Source organism: Urocampus carinirostris, chromosome 19, assembly GCF_059441175.1.
Source record: "Urocampus carinirostris isolate Australia breed hairy pipefish chromosome 19, RoL_Ucar_1.0, whole genome shotgun sequence".
In the NCBI taxonomy this organism is placed as follows: domain Eukaryota; kingdom Metazoa; phylum Chordata; class Actinopteri; order Syngnathiformes; family Syngnathidae; genus Urocampus; species Urocampus carinirostris.
In genome coordinates this window covers 7,621,194-7,648,021 of record NC_142367.1, presented here as the reverse complement: position 1 = coordinate 7,648,021, position 26,828 = coordinate 7,621,194, and the positions used below count along the sequence as shown (strand labels likewise).

Below are 26,828 nucleotides of genomic sequence, written 5' to 3'. Positions count from 1 at the left end.
TGGCGGTGAGTGTACAGTATTTACTGATTCACATTAGCACAACCAGCAGTAGATGGCGACTGTGGCCAGTTTTTAAACAGTTTATAAATCATTTTAATGTAAAGAACTGCACTTTTTGCCCCAAGTCATGCAACGACGATGTGATACTCAAAAGTTTCCCCTCAGTGATATAAGATCTAGAATTAGTATTGTCCCATGTCGCTGCCCTTCAATGCGGAGATCTGGCTCATCCCTAGAGAGTTGGATGATGCTTTACACTGAATAACAACGGTGACCAGATAATGAAGGTGCCTTATCCGAGTAAGATCAGCAGGCTTCTCCTGTCACTGGTAACCATGGAAACCAGTGCTATCTGTTTCATGTGGGGGAGGAAACCCCTATCTGGAGACAGATGGGCACCGCCAGGCTGCTGCCCCTACTACGCAGGTAAATAAGGGATTTGTGTGCCGTAATCCACTATCCGCTCCGCTTATCATCAACAGGGGGTGTTGGAGCCCATCACAGCCATCTTCATGCAGTGGGCAGGGGACACCCTGAACTGGTTTCCAGCCAGTCGCAGGGCACACAGAGACCGACCACTCACTCGCTCATTCACAAGTAGGGACAACTTGAACCGGCCAAGTACCGTGACATGCCTGTTTTTGGAATGCCTGGAGGAAACCCACGATAGAACGGGGAAAACATGCAATCTACACCCAGGAAGGCTGGTAGCTGTATTTGATCCCATGACCTTAGAAGTGTGTGGAGTTTGCGTCTTCTCCCCGTGCTTGCGTGGGTTTCCAGTTTCCTCCCACATTCCAAAAAAAAAGGCATGTCAGGTAAATTGTGAATGAGCGGGTGACATGTCTGGCTGGCAACCATTTTGTGGTTGTCCCCTGCCCACTGCCCGGAATCGGCCGGGATGGGCTCCAGCACCCCCGTGACCCTACTGAGAATAAGCAGTGCAGATGGATGAATGAAGGTTTTATATGATAATTGATGATGTTGGGGGAAAAAACTAACGTGTTACTCATTGTCACGTGTTTTCTCCCAAGAGAGAGTAAAAGCCGGGAACCGTCTGTTGTTGTAGCACTTCAAATAGCCACAGAGTGTCGCCATTCTTCTCGTTTTGGACAAAGAAAGCGATGGCGGCCACTTTTGAGCTCGTTAGAAGGAACACTGGCTGGCTGCCGAGATGACTCCTCCTTTTCACGTTGACAGCCGGCCACGCCGAACCTTCCTCTGTTCGCTTTCTTTCCCCCCCCCCGCGTCCCCTCCAAGAAACTCTTCGAGGACATATGTTGAAACCTCCCAGGTGAGTTGAATTCAATTTTCTCGCTTAACTGGTCGTCGTCATGCTGTCTTTGCTGACATTGTTGCCCACCCCGCCGTCTTCCACCTGTCTGTCACGCTTTCGAGGTGCTTTCGTGAAATGTGGATTTTCCAGCGTCATAAAAAACAAAAAATATGACATTTCGATAACTCCTTCATAATTGTTTCCACCTTTTCATGCCACTGAGTCGGTTTATCGTCTTCTCTACCAGAGCATCGGAACGACCAACGCGTGTTTTAAGTTGTCGTTAATGTCATTCATGGCCCGATTAATTTGATTCAGGCTTCCCCTGAGACGTCAATGGCGAGCTGTCAGCATCCTTGCCAGGTACTATTTTGTTTTGCATTAAGGATAAGTTCCCGAGGAGGCAGTGGCAAGTGTTTTTAATAGGGAGATTAAGTATCGTTGCCCTAACCAATTCTTCTTAAGGTATAGTTCATCCCGACAGAGGTTGATATTAGTATCATGTGCCCTTTAATGGTTGCAATTTTACCAAACTGGAATAAGAGCTTTTGAATCCTAATAAATGACCATTATTAATTCCAATATTACGGATGTTAGGGTTCACAGCACGGGTATAACCAGCCGTTTTTTCATGGTAAATGGTAAATGGCCTGCATTTATATAGTGCTTTTCAGGTCAATGAAGACCTCCCAAAGTGCTTTACAATGTGCTTCACACTTACCGATTCACACACACACACTCACACACCAATAGCGGCCATGCAAGGCGCCGACCTGCTTATTGGGGGCATTAAGGATTCAGTGTCTTGCCCAAGGACACTTCGACATGTAACACGGAAGAGCCGGGAATCGAACCTGCAATCTCTTGATCCATAAAGCCTTTAATAAGATGGAAAAACGATAGATGGGAAACATAAATGTGAACAATGCCGCGTCATAAGTACACCTATGTCTTGAAATGATTCCGTTTATTTAATTCCAAGCCCTGCTCTCTCCCCCCTCCCCGCCCCTCTTTCATTTGGCTCGTGCCACTTGCGGCATAGCGGCAGAGTCTGTGGAGGCTCCGGTGTTTATGGTCAGAGTATGTTATACAGTGACTATATGCTTTGGTCATGATTCGTTTGTATCACGACAACAAGGTGCTGATTCGATTTATATCACGATTATCGATAATTGCAATTCGGCATAATCGCCGATTGCGATTTAATTTCTTTTGCTAAAAAACAACTTAAATCATACATTTCTGTGACAATAAACCATGAATGATGTTCAAACAATGCACATCAGTCCGTGTCGGTCAATCCGGAAGATGACATTTATTTCAACTGAGACATTGAGAACATAACATGTACACTGTGCAACCAGTTTACAGCCCCCAAATGTCAGAAACTGATATATCATCATAACACAAATGTGGTCATTTTATGATCCTATTTAAAGTTAACACTGTAAGTTGATAGAATAAAATGGAGCCTCTAAAATGAAATAAACAAACAGCACAAGTTTCTGTATGTGTATGTGTGTGAGTACTCTATTAAAAATAAATGAGTAAAACCTTGGAATGGCGTAGTAATGGTGTTAATGCTAACCGCAAAGTGTAATACGATGTTCACTAATGGGAAGTGACACTGTTGAATGATCCTAAATCACATTAAGTGAAATGAAAAAAAAAAAACAAAAAACAGTCAGACACTCTGGGTGCTCAGTCACCCCAACGCCCTGAACCTAAAAGCACCTGATATTGCGGAAACACATGTTTGGGTTTACTGTTAGGCTCGAAAACATTTGACTGGACACGCAATTTTTACAAGTTGGACTCTTCGTGCTAGGACCTTCGTCTTAAAACGATTTTTTTGGACCAGTATTGAAGTGCTGACTGTATTGTTTAATATCAATTAGTTGAACAACATTAGACCGACAATGAATTGCATACATCTTTGACCAAACACACCACAATTTAGGGGCTCAAGAGTAATCAAACAATTCAGTATAATCTAAAATAAAAGGTTTGTTGTTAATATTGTGTTGCAAATCCTTTTGAGGCTGCCTTTAGTCTGGAACCCGTGGACAACACTAGTCAAGTCACATTTATTTGTATAGCCCTTAATCACAAAAATGTCTTAAAGGACTGCACAGGATTACAATTACACCATCCCCTGATCTTGAACCAACATGCGGGCAAGGAAAAACTCAAAAATTCAGTGTGAGGAAAAAAGAAACCTTAAGAAGGGGCCTCACAAGTGGTAATCCCCCTTCCAGGATGACCAGGGTGGAATAGATTTAGCATTGAGTCCCAGTACACAAACATAGTAAACATCAACACTAAACACTGTTAGAAAAGCATTTTTATTAGTGTTCATTTTTACACAGATGTCTTAGTAGATCAAATACATCTTAAATGTTTAACATTTCTTAAAGAGAAGTGTGTAATATTTAATGACTCTTGGTGGTACAAAAAACTTTAATTCATCAAAAAAAAAAATTGATTTGAATACTTGGCAAAAGTTTATAACCTATCATACCAATGTTGATTATGATAAAAACATAATAGGTCGAGAAATGTGTTTTTCTTTTACATAATGGAATCCCTACCTAAAAGTCGCCGCCATGTGCATCTTACTGCTATGCTGTGGCCTTGGCAGCATTAGACAATAGAGTGCCATCTAGTGGTTAAATACTAAACACCGGGGATTTAAGATGCGTTTAATTTCACATCAGAAATTCGAATGTACAACATATTTGTATTTAGATGCTGTTATACAAAATTAGTTTGCTAATCCATCCATCCATTTTCTGCACCGCTTACTAGGGTCGCGGGGGGGTTCTAGAGCCCATGCCAGTGTTTCGCTACTATTTACTCAAAGTATTGGAGTGGAAAGCTTTGATTCAGTCTGTAATAAATCAAGCAGCAATCAACTAATCTAAATAATCAGTTTTACTACCAAAAACAGCGATGTCCGAAATATTATGTTTTTTTCCCTCCTTTTTGATGCGTTGCCAGGCCTTTACACAACATCTTTGAGTTTTGCTTGTCTGTTGGTCTTTCCGCCTTAGGGCTAGTGAAATTCAAGCTCGATTGGGTTGAGATCTGGAGATTGACTTGGTAATTACAGAATATTCCACTTGTTTCCCCCAATAAACTCCTGGGTTGCTGGTTGTCTGTCTTTGTGTGCAACTGCAACAGTTCAGGGTGTTGCCATGCCCACTGCTCGGAAATAGCTAAGATGGGCTCCAGAACTTCTGCGACCCTAGTGTAGATAAGCGGTGCAGAAATGGATGGATGGATTATTGTTGGGATTTAAAGTGACAGTGCGTATTACATGACCACCATACATGTATGTCGCTGTATTGTGTCATGCACTCCAAACCAAGTGCTAAAAGCACAAGGAAGAATAAAAACTACAGAGACTCATTGAGACAACGCTGTATCATTTTTTTACATTTTTTTGCCCAGCATTTTTCGAAGTTTGGGTTTTTTCAGGTACCAGTAGCAGAATGATGGTGAGGCTTATGTGATGTATAATAAATTCTTATTCCTTGATGCTTAGGATTTTTCAAAAAAGTGCACATTTATACAATAGTTCATGTATTTTTGCTTATTTTCAAATGCATTTTTTAAAACAATGAAAATATGTTTTTACCGCTAGGAGGTGCTAAAAAATGTCCCTTTTAGGTATTGGTACTCACAACAGTAGCTGATAGCACTATGATCTGCCCATTTTAGTGGCCATTTAACAACAAATGGTAATTTTAAATTATACTAAATGGTTATTAATTATTTGCAATATTATGGTGGAATTTAAAGCCATTTAAAAAAATAATCTAACATTTTTAATTTAAAGGGATTTTTTTTTTCAATGATTCGGGTATCCAGTGCTTGCTATCGATCGGTATTGTTGACTATTTACTAGTTGATTGTTGCTATTGGACTAAAAATATCAGATGTCGGACTGAAAACAGTGGGGTCTAATGTCCTTTATTGTTAGTTCTAAACAATTTAGAGCAATCATTTTGAGAGGACACTCCTCATGCAAACATCACTAAAAATACCTCATATTATAATTTATTGGGAATGTAATAGAACAGTAAAACATGGCACCTTGTATAGAAATCACTTTTGAGCAAGTTGAATATATTTACATTGGTGCAATGACCCTGCCTTTTCTTACCAATCAATGGACAGTTGATTGTTTTTATTCTGGGTTATCTGCGATTTAAAACGGTAATCTTCCGAATGTCACATTTATTAAACTCTTATGTGCTCTACCATAAAAGCTTATTTTGCTTAAATGAACTGTCAAATTCTCAAAGGATAAAACAGGAGACGAATGTTCAGAAGATAAGGCGTCCTTTCGCCTCGGTAGATATTTTCAACTTGTTCAGAAGTGATTTCTATAGAACATGGATCGGGAACCTATGGCTGGCGAGACAGATACGGCTCTTTTCATAAGTACATATGACTCGGAAATAGTCCTACTCTGGTAAATTTCCTCTGTAGTGTTTCAATTCTAGTAAGCACTAAGTCAAGTTTGGTGCGTGCATAGCCGAAGCAACGCTGATTACACAAGCTTTTACGGTCAAGTATTTAAAGGGCACTGTCTCATCAACACTTTACAGTCACAGTGACACACCAACAGACCCCGTTTTGGCTGTATGTCTCTAAGGAATCCTTTTAGACAGATGCTCATTAAATAATGTATGTTCACTGCTGTGACATTTTATGATTAAAAAAAACCCACAAAATAAACTGTAAACAGCGAAAAATGCCAGCCAAGCACACAGAGCAATTTGATTGGGTGAGCAGTAGGGATGGCCCGATCTCTGCACACACGCTCATTGAGCTGAATGGAAATACATTTGTCAACTTTTCATCTAGTTTTTTTTGTGACATTTTTACAAAGGAACTCTCCTTGCATCTGTTTTGAAAGCAATATTTACATGGGGAAAAATGAAGGTCAAAATGAGCTTCAATGATCTTTAATAGCTGTAAGAGGAAACTAGTTTAAACTGCTATTTGTTAATTTTGGACACAGGCATTGTTATAATTATTTTACGCTGGGGGTGCATTTTTCCGCTCAGTGAGTGGAAAAAAGTGCCAAGACATTTTACATTTTATTATTATTATTCGGTTGTTGTTGTTGTTGTTTAAACTATATCGATTGAACATAAATATACCTAAGGGGCAGTTGCAGTTAATTTAATGGGGGATTTGTTACATTTGATGACCTTGAAATGGATTAATCTGGTTTCAATTCATTTCATTCATGTTTAGATTTACAACGGTTTCATTATATGTAATTTCTAGACCTGATTGAAGTCGTAAGTAGAGGTACCACTGTATTCAAATAATTATTTGTTGCAGACCCTGTAAACACAGATTGGATACCTCAAATTGTGTCATCCGTACTGCATTATCTCATCCTTTTTAATCACAGCAAAATCGGAAGCAGTGTGCTTTTGAAGGCATGCAGAAGCATGTCGTCTGTGTGTGACAACCACAAGCTTGTATGCGCTTGCTCACCAGCGACAAGACGCAGAATGCAAACCGTCCGCTTATTGTCTAAAAGCATCAACGACACTCCAGCAGATAATTGCAATCATGACGAGCGAATGGAGTTGCGAGCAAGATGACAGTTGTGTCAAAGCCTTTGCAGGGGCCGCATGTCAGATAGCTTTCCGTGAAATTTCAGACGACGTGATAAAATACTCTGTTAATAATAAAGCAATTTCTTTATTAGTTTGGATCCCCACAAAGGTCAGACACACAATAACAAGGGAACAAATAACATTCAACACTCCAAAATTTAGTGTTGACATCGCGTTAACAAACATGACACAATTTAATGACTTATCTTTAAATAGAAACCTAAAAAAAGTAACTCTCACTCTTATTTTGGCTTATTTCAGTTCATATTTCTCAACAATTTCTGCATGACTAGCAAAAAATACCCAAATACTGGCAAACATCTTGAACATCTCCCAATTAAAGCATCTTTTACACCACTAATTCTTAACTGGTCCGACATCAGGACCCACTGTACCCTCCAATTACAAGCCATGACCCAAATCAAATAAAAAAATCCAGTTCTCAAATTTATTGAAAGAAAGGATTATGCAGTTTAAACCAGAGATAGGAGAGGTTTTTCTGCCGTCAGGCTTTTGTAGTATTTCCATTGTAGAGTTTTTCTAGTATATCTGGAGTATTCTTATATTATTACTGTAGTTGTATGTTTGTAGTAGGACTGTTGTAATATTTCTGTAGAAATATTTTCATAGTATTTTTTTTAGTATTTGTGTAATATTTTTGCAGAATTTCCATAGCTGTATTTCTTAATGTTTCTAAGGTATTTTTGTAATATTATTGTACTTGTATTTTTGTAGCATATCTGTTGTAATCTTCCTGTAGAACTATTTTTGGATTATAGTATTACTGTTGTCATATTTTTGTAGTATTTTATAAAGTATATTTTTATCTTCTGAGTGAAGGCAAAATAATATATTAGGACCCTGTTGTTGAGCACTATATTTGATATGAAGTTTTCTAGTAGTATTTTTGTTGTGGACACACACAGGGATAATGGGGAAAAAATAAGCACAAACGTCATTTTTTTAATAGTAGTACTTTATATACTATTGTCATTATATTTTTACCATTTTGTTTTGGCAGGCCAGATGAAAAGGCCTGATAAGACTGCATGTGGCCCGCTGGGACATAGTTTGCCCACCCCTGGTGTAGTGCAACCAAAAACGAGTGCTACAAAGCACATGGAAGAAAAAAACTCTGGTGGCTCAAAGTGACCAAACTGCACTGTTTTTCTTGGAAGCTTTGTTTTCTTCGCCATCCTGTAGTACCAAGATGTCTGAAAATTATGACAGTTGTTCAATAGATAAGCATAGTGGATTTTTTTAAAATCATTTTTTGGGTCGTGGTTTGAAATTAGGGTGAGGTGGTGGGTCCCAAAGTCAGACCAATTGAGAAACACTTTAGACGAAGTAGGATTTATGTTCTTTTGTGAATGTTTTTTTAATAAAGCCCACAGTGTTTGTACAAGTCATGCTTACGTTCTGTTAATTGCGTCCAGACGCCCGACATGAAAGGCAGTGTAATATGAGAAGCCCAGCAAGTAGGCAGGAAGTGGATTGTATCATCATGCGCCCTTCTCCCGGGAGACAGGAAACGCCTCTCTCGTAATCACGCCTTCTTATTGCAACCTTTTCATGACCGCGTCTGACCAACGTTCTTATAAACCAGTGCTTCTCAATTATTTTGTGTCACAAGCCCCCCCCTTTGCTTTTTTTGAGTATGTTTGTAGCATCAGGGTTCACTTCTTGTTTGTTAGCATTAGTGGTGCACAAACGCCACTACCGAAGTGTCATTTCATGTCACCATATGAAGCTTCACTTTCAAGTGGAATCAATTTCAAGCAACCTGCTGATGCGACTGTTTTTGAAGGGTGTAAGTGGCTACCGTCTGCTGAGGCAGATCAATTATTTTTTAACAATGGCTGGATCTTTCTACTTTCACTGCCTTTTTTAAAGGGGTATCTTTGCTGCTTGGAAAGAAAAAAAAAATATTTGTCAAGTTAATTCAATTCAACCAGCTCTTAATCTGAAATGAGCTTCAAAGAGACAGAAGTGGCAATAAAACTGACAAAATCCAAGTGGTTTTGGGAATAAGACGAATGCTTAAAACGTGTAGTTTTGAGGTAACATAGTGCTCTCAGGTACCAGGTAGCCCACAAAGTAGTCCTGGGTAGCCTGTGGGCAGTTTCTGGGAAAAAAAAAAAAAAAAGTTTACCAGTGCTGGGTCGTTCTGTTTTGGGGGAAATTGAAAAATTTAAGCAACATTTTAGGAAGTGTTTCATAGAAGTGCTATCTAACTGGCCTAGGGAATCATTTACATGATCTGTGTCTTTTCAAAAAACGATAATTTTACAATGGATACTTGGGATCAGCCTATCATTATATATGTAATGGACTTTGTTTTTTGTGATTGGTTGACCCTTATTTTGGCTCTATTTTCGATAATGGTAAAAACGTAATAGCAATATATTACAGGCATGAAAATATCTCTTTCTCTTTAGGAGAAATTCACCTCTTTGTTGTAAAAAATGGTGACCTACATGGAATGTATAGATCTGTGGATACATGTTTTGAAGGTATTGTGAGATTTTCCAGAATTAATCTGATGTTTGAGGGGGTGCATTTGAAATAAAATCAGTGTACAGTGTTTATTCGTGTGTAATGTGCATTTAACTTTATAATAATAAAACATTGTACTTCGAAGCCCCTTTCAGGACACCCAAGGTTGCTGTGCATATAGTAAGACACAACCCAAGAATAAAACAAAATTAAAACAAGTAAGTAATAAATAGCAAATAAAACATAGTAGAGTTAAAAGGGGTGGTATGCAAGGCTGAAGAGGTGAGTTTTGAGTCTGGATTTGAAGGTTGACAGGGTCGCAGAATTTCGAAGGCCAGGCGGCAATGAGTTCCAGAGTTTGGGGCAGAGTGGCTGAAAGCTCTGCTCCCTATGGAGCTTAGGGAGGCAGTGGGTATAGTAATATGGAGGCAGGAAGATGATCTGAGGGTGCGGGATGGCGTGGCATTGTGAAGAAAGTCTCATTATTACAGTATTTCTATTCACAGCACCAGAGATAAATGTTAGCGAATGGAGAAGCAGGAAGTTGTCCTGAAAGATGTAAATAATCGCAAAAAAGCAGGGCGAGGGAAACAACTCTTTAGTGTATCTGTTGATGAATCAGAATTTGAAGTACATGAAACAAATACATTGTAAATTTTATGTTGGGATTGTGTTCATAGTTTTCAAAAAACTATTTGAATCATGGCTGCTTGTATTCAACAATGTTTGTCACTTTAAATGTTTAATTTAGGCTGAGACAAAGTCAAGCAAAATGTTCTTACTATTCTCATCTCATCTCATTAGCTACACCGCTTATCCTCAGTAGGGTCGCGGGGGTGCTGGAGCCCATCCCAGCAATCATCGGGCAGTGGGCAGGGGACACCCTGAACTGGTTGCCAGCCAATCGCAGGGCACACAGGGACAGACAACTCGCTCGCTCATTCACATCTAGGGACAATTTGGACCGGCCAATTCACCTGAAATGCATGTTTTTGGAATGTGGGAGGAAACCGGAGTGCCCGGAGGAAACCCACGCAAGCACGGGGAGAACATACAAACTCCGCACAGGAAGTCTGGAGCTGGATTTGAACCCACGCAGGAGGTTCCCAAGACATGAACTGTGCCGCACACGTGCTAACCACTGCTCCACCGTGCTGCCCTGTCCTTACTATTTTTAATAAAAAATTGGGAGTGCGTGTTATACACAAATGAATATGATATTTCCTCCATACCCTTCTCACCTCTTTATGTCTGATATGGACAGCATTGCAAGAGTGGTTTAGAAATATTGTTGACCCCTGGTTTAGAGATAAGTGAAATCAAATCTTGGGTTAAAGAAGTAAAGTGAGAATTGGAACCTGCTTGTATTAAAGGCTTCCATTTGGGCATAAAAACAGTATTGATTCTGTAACCATGACAATGGTTGCCTTCTATGATTTGCCACACCACTAATTGCTGTGTGATCAATTGAGGTGCTATGAATGCACATGCAAAAATATACTGCTAGACCATCAAGAGCGTCACCCATCAAGCTGGCGACACGCTCGCATCTTTACATCAGCCGCCACCCTTTTTGTCGCAGGGCAATTAAATCTTGAAATCAACCCAAAGATTCGAATTTGTCTTTCGAATGAGCCTGGATTGAATAAGGCTGCGGCACGTCTGGGAGCAATCTAAATGAATAAATTATAATTATAGAAGACACTTAGGTGGTTTATCTGACTGGCAGTGTCTCTGATGTTTTTGATGTCAAGTAGACAAAGCGCCCCGCCCTCTCTCCGTTCCTAGTCCTGCCTGGCTCTGTTGTGAAAGACACACCCGGCATCTTGTAGTTTGTCATGCATTTGTTGCTTTTCTTTGCTTCTGACAACTCGCAAAATCATAAACAAATCCCCTTAGCTACTACGTCTTTGCTCGGCTTTAATCTCTTATTTGATTCATTGCTTGAAATATTATTCATGTGGTATTCAAATCTGCTTGCTGACTACTACTGTTGAGTGTTTTTATTGCAAATTACTCACAATAAGTTTGTCCACAAATACGTTAAATCAAGGGTGGGCATATATATATATATATATATATATATATATATATATATATATATACACAGATTCTCCCCTACTTACGAACATTCAAGGTACGAACAACGGTACATACAAACGTTTTTCTCGGGATGTCGAAAAATATCCAGACATTGCTGCAAGTTAGATTTTGTATTGTGCACCTTTTTCCGAGCACAGGACAGTACTGAAGAGCTGCTTTCCGCCGCTACGCTGTGAGAGATCACCCAGAAGAAGAAACGCGTCTTCCTATTCCCAGTTGGTGTGTAAACGTATTGTATCTCCTACAGGCTAAGAACTGTTACATTTTAATTGTATAAAATCTCTTGCATCCATTCAATATGGTTTGTGTAAAGTGTAAAGAAGAGGCGGTTGGTTGAAAAAAATGGTTGGATCGTTTTTTTTCGGCCACTTTTTACCACGAATGCGGAAGTAGCCTTGAAGCTCATCTACCAAAGTTAAGTTAAACTTCACTTTATTTATTTTCATTATTATATATATTATTATAATGAAGATAAAAGTGAAGTTTATTTATCTTTTATTTATCTTCATAGAACACATTATTTTATTAAATGTTTATTATTCAATACAAAACAATACAGCTTACTCATACAAGCCTTATACATACTTATATAAGCCGTAAACATATATTGCATACAAAATTTAGCACTGAAGCAAATTACGAACAAATTCAACTTACGAACGATCGCAACGTATGTTGTTCGTAAGAAGGGGACTGCCATACATATATAATTTTACACGTGTGTATGTATGTATAAAAAAAAAACTACTAATCCATAAAACATTTTGGGTGCCAACCTTATCCCCATTGTCCCTTTGTGTGTTTACTGCAAAAACGCTACTACAGGATACTATAATACAAAAACAAGACTACAGAAATGCAACTACAGTGATATTACAAAAATACTAACATGGAAATGCTACAAAAACCCTACAGAAATACTTAAAATGTACTTCTACATGAATAATACAAAAAGGCCACTACAGTAATACTATAATACAAAAATACTACAGAACACACTCCAGAAATAGAACAAAAATACTGCTAAAGGTAGTGCTTAAAACGGGGACCTAATGTGTGATTTTGCCTTAATTTCGAGCATTTAAAACCAATTTTATGAAACTTATGTATTTAAGATAAATATAAAGAAATATAAAATTTTAATTTCTGCATGTATATTTATTCCTAAATGAAAATAAATTGGATGTGTCTCTAGGATTGGCCCCCTGGCCACATTTTTTAACACAATGTGGCCCGCGACTACAAATAGTTGCCTACCTCTTCGCCAAATGCTAAACCAACGTCTCCGTAATTATAGAACATGTCTGCTTTGCTAGAATTGATCTGCCTTCTGAAGGGATGAGCGACCACTGTCGTCCCATGTGAGTTTTTGATTTGTCCAAAGTCATGTCTGGTTTCTGTGCTAGGGAGGTTGTGGGTGTGGTCAACCCCCAGTCGTATAATCACTGTTGACCTTGTTTGAAATGAGTCATCCTTTTGTTGTCCGCCAGTAACAAAAAGCACCATTGTCTCTGGCCCGCTGCGGTTAATCTGGAGATATTTTGCATGACCTGTGGATCGCCGTTAATCCAGATTTGGTATTAATGACTCTCTAATCCACACGTTTCTATTCCTCCCCCCTACCTCTGTTGTTCCTGTCAGTGATTGTGGATTGCACGGGCACGGGAATATATCAAGAGGGATGTAATCCACTGCTCGGATTGAGATCCGGTTCCAAAACACCCACGGATCCAATTCTTTCTATGGGCTATTATTTGCTCTGCTTTTGTTTACACCACAGCGTGTGCCAGTTATTCAATGACGGCTGATGTAAGAATGAGATTGTCTTCCAAAATTGTCAAGTCTCCGCTAATACTTACACGATTTGTATGTGTACTGCACAGTTATCAACAGTTCTTAAATTTATTCTCAGTTTTAATTCGGTTACACTCACGCTTTTAATTTCTATGACATTTAGTCAAGTGATCCTTTTTAAAATTAGTATGTTATAACTATAAGTCCCGCATTGTCATTTTAATCGTCTCAGTTAAATAACTACATTTTTTTTCCCTACTTTTAATCAGGACACTCATTTTACACTTATCAATTATTCATAATTGGATCATTTTGAGCATTTCCATCTGCTCTGAGAGTATAACACATACAATTTTAATATTTTTAGAGGAAAAACAATATTAACGAATGAATAGACAGATGGCCATTTTGTCTTTTGGGTGTATTCAGAGAGAAGACATGATTTAAACAAAAGTTTTATTTTGTATTTATTCCAGAACAAAAACATCCATAGATTTTAGTAATTTCTCGGTCATTTGAGCTGCATTTCGGCTTGATATTAGATGGGAAAAAATGTGTTCCTATTTTAATGATACCTGTTTATAATTAAAGGATTTTCAGTCTACTTGTCATCAGGTTTTTGTATGTTGATGAAATACGTTTCTTTAGGTTTACTTGATGAACCAAATACAAGTTGTATTTTTAGGCCCGCAGTTGTGCTTTGAAACCCAGTTTAGGGTTTTAAATGAATTAGGTGCTTGATGGTTTGTCAATTGGGTTTTTGACCTGGGCTCACGCTTTCATGCATTATCAAGTAATAAAGTGGTTTCAGAGTCCACTGCAAAGCAAGTGGAATACAACTCAATTCAAATTAAAATCCGGAACATCTAAAAAAACAAAACTAAAACACCAGTTATCATAAAATGTAATATTGCTACAATTTAATTGTTTTGATTACATAAAATCCACAACTTTGACAAAGGGTCTAAAGTGTGACAAAACCACAGGATCTAAAATGTAAACGCTTTCACTTTTGAAGTTCTCGCATGTTTCCAGACTTTACACAATATTCAACTTTCTCAAACAAAACCAACAACATATTTTCTCCGCAAGAGGCCCCAGTAATAGTTCTACCTAACTGCAACGATACTGTTCAAATTAATAAAAATAAAACCTAAAATGAAATACTTTGAAGAGAGAAAGACTTTAGCTGTGGAATGGGAAATTGAAGTAGATTAAACAGCGATAATATAAAGAAAAAAGGATAATCACAACATTTTAGCATTCATGATGTTGAGAACTAGTGAACAAAATAGCACTCATTATACCCCTGACGCCTCAGCATTATCATTCAGGGTAATTTTGATCTACATTAACATTTCTCATCTTAATTTTTCTATTTTGGCTGTAGATAAAACTACAATAAAGTAATCTCTCACTATAACGCGTTTTACCTTGCTGCTTCACGAATTTTCATCAAGCACGGTGTTCTGCAATCTGAGTCTTAAAGAGTCATGGTAAAAAATAGAATAATATTTACAGGTACAGTATACAGTATTTTTATTTGTCAAGCAAATACATGGGCAGTAAAAAGGGTTTGTTCTTTAGTTTTGATGTTTAATAGAGTATATATTTGTGTAATAATTGTACAAAAAAATAAGGTTTGACTTCACGGATACCACCTACCATGGGATATTTTGGGAATTCACCCCCACGATAAACAAGGAAACACTGTATTCACATTTTGTACGTCATAATAGTTTGAGTAGATCGGGAAGGATATATCACTAAAACATTTATGAAGACAAAATTGATTTAATTAATTGAATGACTGGCAATTTACTTGTGAAACTGCAGTGGTGATCCTTCCGTTTAGCGCTCTGGTTGTAGTATTTGGGGACTATTTCCACAATTGACTTTTGACTTTGAGGGTAGTGGTAGCCTAGTGTTGTGTGTAAGACTGATTGCCTGGTTACAGTATTCCTTTGAGCTTCTAAGATCTGTTGTGATGCCTTTTGAGGAGGGCGCCAGAATCGGCTTTTGAGATTTTTATTTCCTACTCTCTAACAATGCTCCTACATTCCTAACGGCGGGTGTGTTTTTCTGTGTGTGCCTTGAGCAAATAAAACCTCACCGGCAAGTTCAAACATGTTTTTGATTAAGGAAGCAATCGCTTGGCCCTCGTAAATATCCTTTTTGCAAAAATTGTTTTATCAGAAGTGTAAAGTCTAAAGAGTCTGTGGATCACTTTTTCGGCGAGGCTGACAAGTGGAGACATGTGATGGCCACTTTAAATGTTCTAGGTCAAATTTCCCAAATATGGTATTTTAGGGAGGTTTTTCCCTGCCGATAATCTGGCTTAACGTGCTGAGCAGCCAAGCAATGTGTGTGACGTGTGCATTTTTGTTGCAGTATGTGACAGGAAGATCTGTCCCCACTGTTTCCCTTTGAATGTAGTCCTGGAAGGAAGACCCCCAATCCAGATTCTGTTTTGGTAGTTACTCAAGCAATTGTGTGGTCCTCAATCTGTCTCAGTCCCATTGAAACGGAATTGATACATTAATACATACCTTAGTGTATACATTGAATACATTTGATTTAAGTTTTTAAACAATAAGAAATGTGCTCGAAGTGCATGAATGGATTGTCTATTTGGAGTAGTCAACCTTAAACTGTTGACACTGTGCCTTTTGAATTTTCTTGTTTATACAAGCTGGCTATTTTTTCACATCCAGTTTTCGGTTACGCATGCAGAGGTGATCCAAACTGTTTCATGTCCTGCTTGTGAGTCAGCTACCAACAATGACAATCACCGAAGGAGGAATTCCCCTCACCCCCTACAGAAACGGCCAATGAGTGTGAGAGTCTGGACTTAGCTCGCTTATTTCTGAGAGCATCTGACCTGTCTGGCAAACAGAGAAAAAAAACCCGCCTGCGATGATCTGCTATTCCCATCATATTTCTCACAGGTGCATGTGAAATATAGTGGCCCACAAACACTTCCACGCAAAACAGGCAGATAAACACACAGATGTCTTTCGAAGAGCAGCGTGTGGGTGTGCAATTTTTCTAACATAAACGCTGTCTGAGAGACTTGAAAACGCCCCCTGCCCTCACAACACATCCTGGAACACCACTTTAATGAATATTCATTCCGAAGATGCAGTTCGTGTTGTAGAAAATCCAAACACACAAGCTTTGGGGAAGAGAGAGGTTATGATAATTCCGATACAGGTCTTATCAAGAACAAAAACAATAGAATGTATACATTTGTATTGGCACAAGAAAAGCTGCGTCGTACCTCCTGCTTTTGCAATTGAAAAATGTGTAATAGCCATCACTAGTGCAGTGGAATTTTTTGCATAGATCGCTAGCACAAGATGATGCAGTAGACAGCTGTGGGGCCATCTATCTGGGTTAAAAAAAAATCCAACAATAACCCAAATCCGGTATGTTTTTTTGCCAAGGTCGTCCTCAAGGTCTCTTCCTTTATTTTGCAGACTTTCCTTTCGCTGCATCCTGTTTACCAAATAACATGTCATATCAGCGGTAATATAAGAAGCATTTTGATGTAACTAGGCTGCAACGAACCATTGTTTTAATAATCAATCAATCTGACGATTATTTTTTTGATTAATCAATGAATTAATCAAATTATTAATTTCCTCTTCTTTAAATATTGAAATTTTGCGGACAAAAAAGAGAATAGTTCAGAATATTCTACAATATTAAACAATTAAAAAATAAGTGTTTGTCAAATTACAAACAAAATACATACAAAAGTATGCTATAAACCTGCAATTATATTCTTTTTTAATCAAGTGCAAAAAAAGGCATCTTTGTTAAGGGACACAAATTTTTGGAACAAGAAATCATTGCAAATCTGAAAACCCAGTGACACATATCGACATTAACATTCCAAATATTTGTCAAATAACTTAACAATAAACAATAACACATACAAATCGATGGTATACACCCGAAAATTAACAAGATAGCCTTTAGAAAGGTGAAAAAATAGGTACTTTTGTTGTTTAAGGTACATTAGCTTTTGAAACAAGAAATAAATGGAAATGTAAAAAACCCAGTAACATGATTGTCAACGTAAACAAGCAAAAAGTAAACACCATTACCCTTGCTCACTAACTCTTGCTTCTTTGGGATCTTTGCATTGCAATGCAAAAATGTGAGGATGTCAATGAGGATCATGTTGAGGATGCTCTCAGTGATGGCAGCTGCTTGTTGTGGCATGCATGATGTCTTTCTCATCATGGAGCTTGTCATTGTTTGATGTTTTCTAATGAGATAACAAAGTATAGTATGAGTATGCTTTGATCTGTTCACGATCAACATTGCGTGCAGCAGCAACCACAGCGTCCCAGACACTGTTCAGAGAGGTGTACTGTTTTCCCTCCTTGTAAATCTCACATTTGATGAGGGACCACAGGTTCTCTATGGGGTTCAGATCAGGTGAACAAGGAGGCCATGTCGTTAGTTTTTCTTCTTTTAGACCCTTTCTTGCCAGCCACGCTGTGGAGTACTTGGATGCGTGTGATGGAGCGTTGTCCTGCATGAAAATCATGTTTTTCTTGAAGGATGCGGACTTCTTCCTGTACCACTGCTTGAAGAAGGTGTCTTCCAGAAACTGGCAGTAGGACTGGGAGTTGAGCTTGAATCCATCCTCAACCCGAAAAGGCCCCACAAGCTCATCTTTGATGATACCAGCCCATACCAGTACCCCACCTCCACCTTGCTGGCGTCTGAGGCAGACTGGAGCTCTCTGCCCTTTACCGATCCAGCCACGGGCCCATCCATCTGGCCCATCAAGACTCACTCTCATTTCATCAGTCCATAAAACCTTAGAAAAATCCGTCTTGAGATTTTTCTTGGCCCAGTCTTGACGTTTCAGCTTGTGTGTCTTGTTCAGTGGTGGTCGTTTTTCAGCCTTTCTTACCTTGGCCATGTCTCTGAGTATTGCACACCTTGTGCTTTTGGGCACTCCAGTGATGTTGCAGCTCTGAAATATGGCAAAACTGGTGGCAAGTGGCATCTTGGCAGCTGTACGCTTGACTTTTCTCAGTTCACGGGCAGTTATTTTGCGCCTTGGTTTTTCTACACGCTTCTTGCGACCCTGTTGACTATTTTGAATGTAACGCTTGATTGTTCGATGATCACGCTTCAGAAGCTTGGCAATTTTAAGAGTGCTGCATCCCTCTGCAAGATATCTCACTATTTTTGACTTTTCAGAGCCTGTCAAGTCCCTCTTCTGACCCATTTTGCCAAAGGAAAGGAAGTTGCCTAATAATTATGCACACCTGATATAGGGTGTTGATGTCATTAGACCACACCCCTTCTCATTACAGAGATGCACATCACCTGATATGCTTAATTGGTAGTAGGCTTTCGAGCCTATACAGCTTGGAGTAAGACAACATGCATAAAGAGGATGATGTGGTCAAAATACTCATTTGCCTAATAATTCTGCACTCCCTGTAATAGAGGAAATATTTTACTTTCAACATTTTTAAGGACACCTCAGACGATGCACCCCACTTTCAAATAAGTGACACAGTATTTTAACCTTAACAGAAAATGACCTACTCTTTTTAATACAAAAAGACCCTTTGTTTTGAAATAGAAAACCCAGACTTCAGTTACTTTAAAAAAAAAAAGTGTAGATATCTGAATATAATACAGGAAACATTTGACTTGGTAATATTCTGACCAACCGATCATAACTCCATGACAAAGGTGCCTTCTGCTGCTATCTAGTTACTGGAGTGCTTAGATTACTGTGCCATCTTGCTGCCAAAGCAGTCAAGCACATTGCTGGGTTGATGCACACTGCTCTGCCAGACATTGATTTAAAAAAAATCTACTTGCTGTGTTCTTAAGTATGGACGGATATAAATTAAGCAGGTCATAATATGTATGTAACTAATGTTCTTAATTTATTTTGAAAATCTCACTCACTCCCTGGAGTGCATTCATAAACCCCATAAGGCAGGGGTGTCCAAACTTTTCAGAAAGCGGCACAGTTTTGGTAAGCTGAAAATGTGTGAGGGCTGAATATTCAACCTAGCATTCTTTGAACAGTCAATTTCACCCTCCGTGAAAGGTTTGAAGTGCTTGGCAATCAGCGCCGCGACGTCGTAGCTTGTTTTTGTCGCATTTGTCTTGTGAAAAAGGGCTGCTGTGCCGTTAAAGCAACTTCCATTTGCTTCACCTTTTCAGTGTTCGTTTCCAGTTAGTTTTTTGTAGTTAGCATGTCTCGTGTTGCAGTGCCTTTTGATATTATATTCTTTGAAAACAGCAGCTCTGCAAATTAGGAAGACAGTTTTTTGGGGATTTTGGTGAAAAAATACTGTAATTTCTACTTGTCCTAGAAGCGGTGCCCCTCACAGGCAACTTTCTTTTTTTTATTTATTTGCAGTTGCCTTGTCGGAAATGGAGTGGGCACAAAATTCTCAAGAAAAGCCCAAGGGCAAGGTGGCCAAAGGACTACTGCCATCGTCTGGTGAAATGGGATTTATAAAATAAATCCCAAAAATTGTCCCAATGTATTTTATACTTAGGCCAACATTACTGGCGGAACATATTATTATTTTTGACAGAGACCCTGGGCCAGTAAAATACTGATCATGGGCTGTAACTGGCCTCCAGGCCAGACTTTGGACATGCCTGCCCTAAGGGTTATACAACCCCCATTTGAGAACCATTGACCTAGCCCATAAAAATCATGTCATGACACTGTTAAATAACACGGAAAAGCTTTTTACGTTTGAAACACTGTTTAACATAATTGGCGAAGTTCAAGATCACCTTATTTTTCAGAAAAATGGCAGGATATATCACTCTTGAATGATTTCTGGTACTTCTAGTATGAAACATAACATTTAAATGATGACAATGACAATTTTTTTTCCAAAATATGACCTTTGAAGGGCTATGTATCCTTTCCAATCGCACATTTTCCATGTAGGCTGTTCCTGATGACCTCTTTCTTTGAGAAGGGAGAACATACAGTTGATTTTGCGCGTTCATCCATCACCGCCTAAAGAGCAAGGCGAGAACTAACACCCCCCCGCCCGCTGCTCTGTAAATCTAGCTCTCCTGCGCAGCCGTCTCCATGACGACCGCTTGCCACAACCCCCCCTATTTTTATTTATTTAATTTTTGACAGGTGCATGGAGCAAAAGGAGCAGCAAGGGTGAAAGATTTCCTGGCTGCATTTTAGAAATTTCCAAAGTTATAATTTTGTCATTGTTGTTTTCCGGGTGAATGAATTGTGCCACAAGCAACCCCACCCTGTGTCGTTGTAGCCTCATTCTGGGCTTCTCCCCAAGGGTCACAGGGATTATAGATCAGATGGCGACCGGTTATGGAATACCGACAGAATTTTGGGATCAAATTTATCGTGGTCATAATGTGAGAGAGGAAGGCTTTATGTGGAACAAGGCTACAAATCTGGGATGATTTTGTTGTTATTTTGCCTTTGAAAGCATGAGATCTGACATCTGATGTCTAGATGTTTTGCGGGAAAACAAAAAACGAACTTGGTGAACTTTTCAAACTAATTTGACGGAGGCCTTCTCGCCGCATTTACGTCGTGTGACCGTCATTGCCGTTTTATGACGTTCCACATGGAGCCAAACAACATAATTATGCAGCAACTGTCGCCCACATTTCACTCCCAAAAGCATTCTTTCTTCATGCTGCATTTCTCTTTGAAAGGAACAACAATCCACATGATAATATTTCGTGTTTCAAAAGATGACAGCCCTTTTTTCCCTATTAAAATAAATGTAAACACCATTTGTCTTGCTCTTGCCAACATGAGAATATTGGCAGTGCATGTCTATGAAATCATACAGTCAGAAAATAATTAATTGGAATTCAAAGAATTCAGCTTTTCCTCCAACATTTTTAGCTTCCTTATCTAATTAGAGATAGAAAGTTCCAGACAAACACTCGCTCACTTTAACTACCGCAATAAGCAAAGTCACACTGTTGTACATTTATCACAGTTGAAATAATATGTGCCGGCAAAAATGTATTATCAACTGCATTTGTGTTCAAAAATCTATTGATTAAAGGATTATCACCACTATTAATTAGTCTATGGCATTTAGCGTTGTGTCAATTCTGCTAGCAGGTTAGAAGACAAAGTTAAATGATTGTTATAAAAACTCAACGTGTTTCTGTCTCAAATCTTTGCTCATGGCAAAGAAGCTAGAGTCTGTTATATCAAGATGGAGTTGACAGTTTTTGCTTCTATGTGCAAACTGAGTTGCCTGTGAGTGGCCGTGGTTTGCAGCCACGGCCTCAGATCATCCTACAATACTATATCAAGAAAAAACCATAGGCGCTGAAAATGCTTGAGAGATGAACACTTTTTGACCACAATGGCCTGCACAGGAAGAAATCTGCATTGAAAAATGTACACCTGTAAAAGTAAAATGTTATTTTGGTGGTTTGTGCAGCCCTTTGAGACTTTGTGTGATTAAGACCTATACAAATAAACATGACTTTACTTGCACGACAAGTGAGAGATCAAAATACGGAAAACTGGTGTTTGGGTATTTGTACTTGACACATAGATTAAAAGCAGAATGCAAGTATGACTTTGCTGCTATCTTATGGCACCAGTAGGCTATTTGAAACCCGTTTTCGATGGGAGGGAGCATATTCAGAATGAGGTTCTTTGAAATTCGAATGAACTAAAGTGTTTTTTTTCCCATCCTGTCAATTCAAGGTAGTGCCCATACTTATAGGGCTTGTTGAGCAACATCACCATCTTCCTGAGTCCAACATCGTTCGAGGATCATGTGACCACGGGAAGTCGCCCTACGCCATGTGACCCAGCTGCCATGGAAGTCAGATTTGGCTCACTTTGACAGGGATCGTCTTGGGTGAGGATGAATTATCAGCTTTCTTTACAAAAATTCATATATACATTTAGTCGTTGTGATGATTTGAAAAATATTCTTTTAAACGATTTGCTTATTTTACAACTCAAATTTTGCTCATATAAACTAACTTTAGGTGTTCTGCCTCAGCCAACTCCCAAACAGTCCTAGGTGGCATCTGTCCATGTTTAGGATGTTTTATTCCTCCACTGAACCTGATTATATTTAGCCCATTCAGATCAGGGTTGTGCAGAGCTTTCTGATAGGCCGATCAAACTAATCTGATGTATTGAAGAAGGAAAACATCCGGAGTCTTGATTATATACTCTCGAGAATTGAAGCTGGTAACTATTAATGTGGGCAGCACGGCGGCGCAGTGGTTAGCGCTTGTGCGGCACAGTTCATGTCATGGGAACCTGTCGTGGGTTCAAATCCAGCTCCAGACTTCCTGTGCGCAGTTTGTATGTTCTCCCCGTGCTTGCGTGGGTTTCCTCCGGGCACTCCGGTTTCCTCCCACATTCCAAAGACATGCATTTCAGGTGAACTGGCCGGTCCGAATTGTCCCTAGGTGTGATTGAGCGAATGAGTTGTCTGTCCCTGTGTGCCCTGCGATTGGCTGGCAACCAGTTCGGGGTGTCCCCTGCCCACTGCCCGGAGATGGCTGGGATGGGCTCCAGCCCCGCTGCGACCCTAATGAGGATAAGCGGTACGGCTAATGAGATGAGATGAGAACTATTAATGTAAATAGGTATGTGTCAATATCGTATTACTTCATTAAATGTTTTTTCTTGACAACAGGTAGGAAAAAACTGAAGAGGAGTTTGTTAAAACAATTACCATATTTTTTGGGAGTATAAGTTACATATTTTTCATAGTTTTGCCAGGGGTGCGACTTCTATGTGAAATTATTAACACATTATTATATCATAGAGTTTTACATTTTTATTACCGGTATATCAATTCACATGTTATTTTCCACATTATACCACTATAAGGCGCTTTAGGCCTGTGTTGATAATTTCAACCTTGCCCTGGTGTGGGAAGGACATTTTTCGCCACAACACCGTTAATTCATAGAAACAACTGAAAAAGTTAAACAAAAATGGCAACAAAATGAAAATCATATTCTGCAGATTATAAGCAGCACATGGTGCAATATGCAGCTGAAAACCGTAATCAAGCAGCAGAAAGAAAGTTTGGAGATAACGAAAAGTGGACGATGATTATGACGTAAGCGTTGTAGAACCGGAAGAAGGAAGCGTCTTATTGTCTACCTTTCGAGTTGGGGGAACTGTTTCCCGGTAAAAGTCACACAGAGGATTCAAATTTTATTGTATTTAGTGATTTGGAGTGAAACTTAGTTTAGTAAGCATGTTCTCTATGCTAGAGTTATCTGAATAAGCCTTGATATGTTATTTTGTTACTGGCATTACCAGGCATGGCAATCATGTAACGTTAGTATACCGTACACTTCAGCCTGTTGTTCTCTATTTTATTTTTCGTTTTTTATTGCCATTTAAAATAACATTTATGTTTTTGGTGTTGGATTTTGTCAAATAAATTTACCCCAAAAATGCCTGAAATAAAGCTTGTACTCCAGGTGCGACACACAAATGTTTTTTTTCGTCTTAATTGTGCATTTTTTGGCTGGTGCCACTTATATTCCAGAGCGACGTATAGTCCGATAAATATGGTAAGGTCATCCAGAAAGAGATTTGCTTCTTCTTTGTTTGGGACATATTTTTGTGGAAATGGCAATCTTGTAAAATGTGATAACCTGGTGTCACGTCTCAGGAATAACAATGGATCCGATATGAATGCCATTTTACAGTGTTTCTATTCTATCCAGGGATTTTCCTTTCATTCCTTCTATGTGAGGCTATCTCACTACTGTTTCCCTTGTAACACAACATAGCGCTACAGGAAGGCCTGACTTGTTGGTTGGCTGCAAAGGACAGGAAACGGTGTGTCGCATAGCAGATGGAGAAGGGCATGTGCTTGCTCTGCAGACACATGCATAATCTTTGTAACACAACTGATCTTTAATCCAGCAGCCCCCACTGGAAGGAAGATTTTTATTTGTAGGGATGGCACTCCTGGGGGCCGGGACCTTCTTTCCCGAAAACAGTTTAGCCACTTTGTATTTTAGTTATAATTTTACTGCAGAATACCTTTCTTCTCTTTTTGTGTCAGAACATCACGTTTTTTTTAAAGAGATGCTGTTACTTTGACACAAAAATGTTTGTCTTCACATTTCAAACTGGAGAAATAAGTCTTTGGTTTTGATATTTGTGTGGAAGTTTTTCATGCCTTTTCCCATTGACTCCAATGAGTTGTCAAACATCTTCTACATATAAATTTCCGCATATCAAATCTTCACTATTCAGTGTCACTGGCTCACAAATAGGGGTTGCTGTACCCCTCCGGGTACTTTTAGGCACATCAAATGGTACTTGTTATGATATAAAGTATAAAGAAAACTTGCTTCCCTTCTACTCACAATTCAAAATACAAACTAAGAATGTCAATATATTGTCTCATTGACAAACAATTTTGCTAATTTTCAGAATTTGTTTTCTTATTTAGTATATTGTTATCACAAAACACTACCAATTAAAAATGTTTTTTCTTTTTTTTCCACTAAAATAAAATCTCACTTTACCTACATGTTAAACATGTTAAAAAAAAGAAAGAAAATAAAATTGATAAAGTTAAATTTGATTTTTTTTTTTTTACGCAAAAAAAATTATATATATATATATATATATATATATATATATATATATATATATATATATAATTCTTTTATTCTCAGAGTGTAAGGCGGGGTGTGTAGTTTGAGGTGTCCTTAAAAAGTTTAAGATTAAATATTTTGTCCTTTAAGGAAGTCCAACTGAGTTCAAAGAGCCCTTATGCTTTATTTTCCATTGCGCCCTTCTGCTTTAATTTTACTTACATCAGGCCTGTTCAGGGCGTAACAAACCTCTGAAACGTTGAAAAAAGGAGGAGTTTAAATGAGCGTGTCTAAGAAAAATGCAAAACATGTGATTGATTGCAGGCTGAAGTTTTCAAATGAAACACCCCACCTATAAGAATTTTGAAAGTGAAGAGAAATACCAAGGTAGTAAAACAATTAGTGAACTGGGAAAATGTTAACCAAACCCCCATAGTTTTAGAAAGAAAAAAAAAACGTCACATGGTTACTTGGCTGTTCAGTAAAATATTTCAATGGAGGTACATTGATAAAAAATTAATAGAGAAACCATATGTGGTACTTTTGCATTGCCTATTGTTTTTGAATTCCGTCAAGAATGAGCCACAACACGTTCGCTATTATCTAACTTCTGCTAAAAGCTCTTCTGATCTCATTTCCACAATCTCACAACTCTGTCATACAGGGGTTTGCTTCTTCAGCCCTGATTTCGAACTCGCTACTGATACAAAAACTGGTTTGAGACGTTTAGATAAAATAATCCGATGTTTTTATTTGGTTTGTAGAGGTAAATGGTTGGGAATTAGCATTTGATTTATCACTTGAGTAGAAGTACCTGTGGATGAATTTCTCATCTCAAGCTTCACACATGGGCAAGAAAAGTGCCAATTTATTCCGTGGGACAGTGTTACACAACTGTCCTATGTTTCCTACACTTTTTACTAGAATTAGTTTTGTGTCCTCCTGAAGAACTTCTCTTGTGATCCTGTTTTAAAATTCAATATGTCTTTTATTAGGCTTTGAATTTAAAATCCCACCAATATTTGTTCAGTGAGTGAGATAAGAACGCAGGCAGCGAGCTTCGCTTCATCTTGGAGATGAAGGTTGATACGTTTTACTTTGCCATGGCAACAGCGATTGTTTGCACTCGAGTCACGTGAACATCCCAGTCTATCAGTTGTGCCTTTTTTTCTTTCTCCTAAAAAAAGTGTTTGGTCAAACAGAGCTTTCATTCTCACTGCGTAGGCCCTTCACTTTGTCCCACGCTTTGGTCTTCACGTCGCCTCCTCTTCTTCAAGAATCAAGGAGCCTTTTGTTAGGTGGCGGCGGCGCTTATCCCTCGTTTCTCCACCGCTGCCCTCCCTCCTTCCTCTCACTTGCTGTCCCACTCTTGCCTTCACGCAGGGAATGAAGGCGCACTGTTATTTTGGCATACGAATTGATAATGAAACTGGTATTCAGTATATGCAATCATATTGTATTTAAATTTTGTATTAAAAAGGGATATATTTTTTCCCCATTGGTTTTTTAAAAAATACAGCAAAGTGCACGGATCCCTTGCTTTTTTCAGTTTTAGTATACCTTACATTTTTAAAGCGTATATTTTCTAGTATGACGATGTAAGCTCCTCTAAATTGAACAAAATAAGGATTTGGGGTGGGGTCGTCAGCAAACGGCTACAGCAATAACTCATAGCAACACAGATACTCTTATGCAGAAAAAGTCACCAGAAATGTCTCCTATTTAAATTGTCATTGTATTTATTTTTGCCACCATTCTGTATTTCACAGTGATCACAATTTGAATAGAAAAAAAATTCCTTCCAATTAAGCATCACCTCTCTCACCTCTGTGCTACACATGTAATTCAAATGTGGTATTTGTGAGAGAAAAAAAATCACCATGATGGCCTTA

The 26,828-nt window shown here is 38.6% G+C and overlaps 1 protein-coding gene across 3 annotated transcripts in view; it reads left to right on the top strand.

Moving 5' to 3' along the window:
- Positions 1-1,164: 1,164 nt before the first annotated feature.
- The window catches only part of ptprea (protein tyrosine phosphatase receptor type Ea), a 60,994-nt gene continuing 35,330 nt past the window's right edge, over positions 1,165-26,828 (top strand). Inside the window, exons 1-2 of one of the 3 annotated variants that reach the window (XM_088323741.1) lie at positions 1,165-1,294; positions 22,049-22,205. The gene's annotated coding sequence lies outside the window, so the exon portion shown is untranslated. Of the gene's footprint in view, positions 1,295-11,720; positions 11,740-22,048; positions 22,206-26,828 lie in introns of those variants that run through there. The other 2 variants (XM_088323742.1, XM_088323743.1) reach the window with 2 other exon arrangements.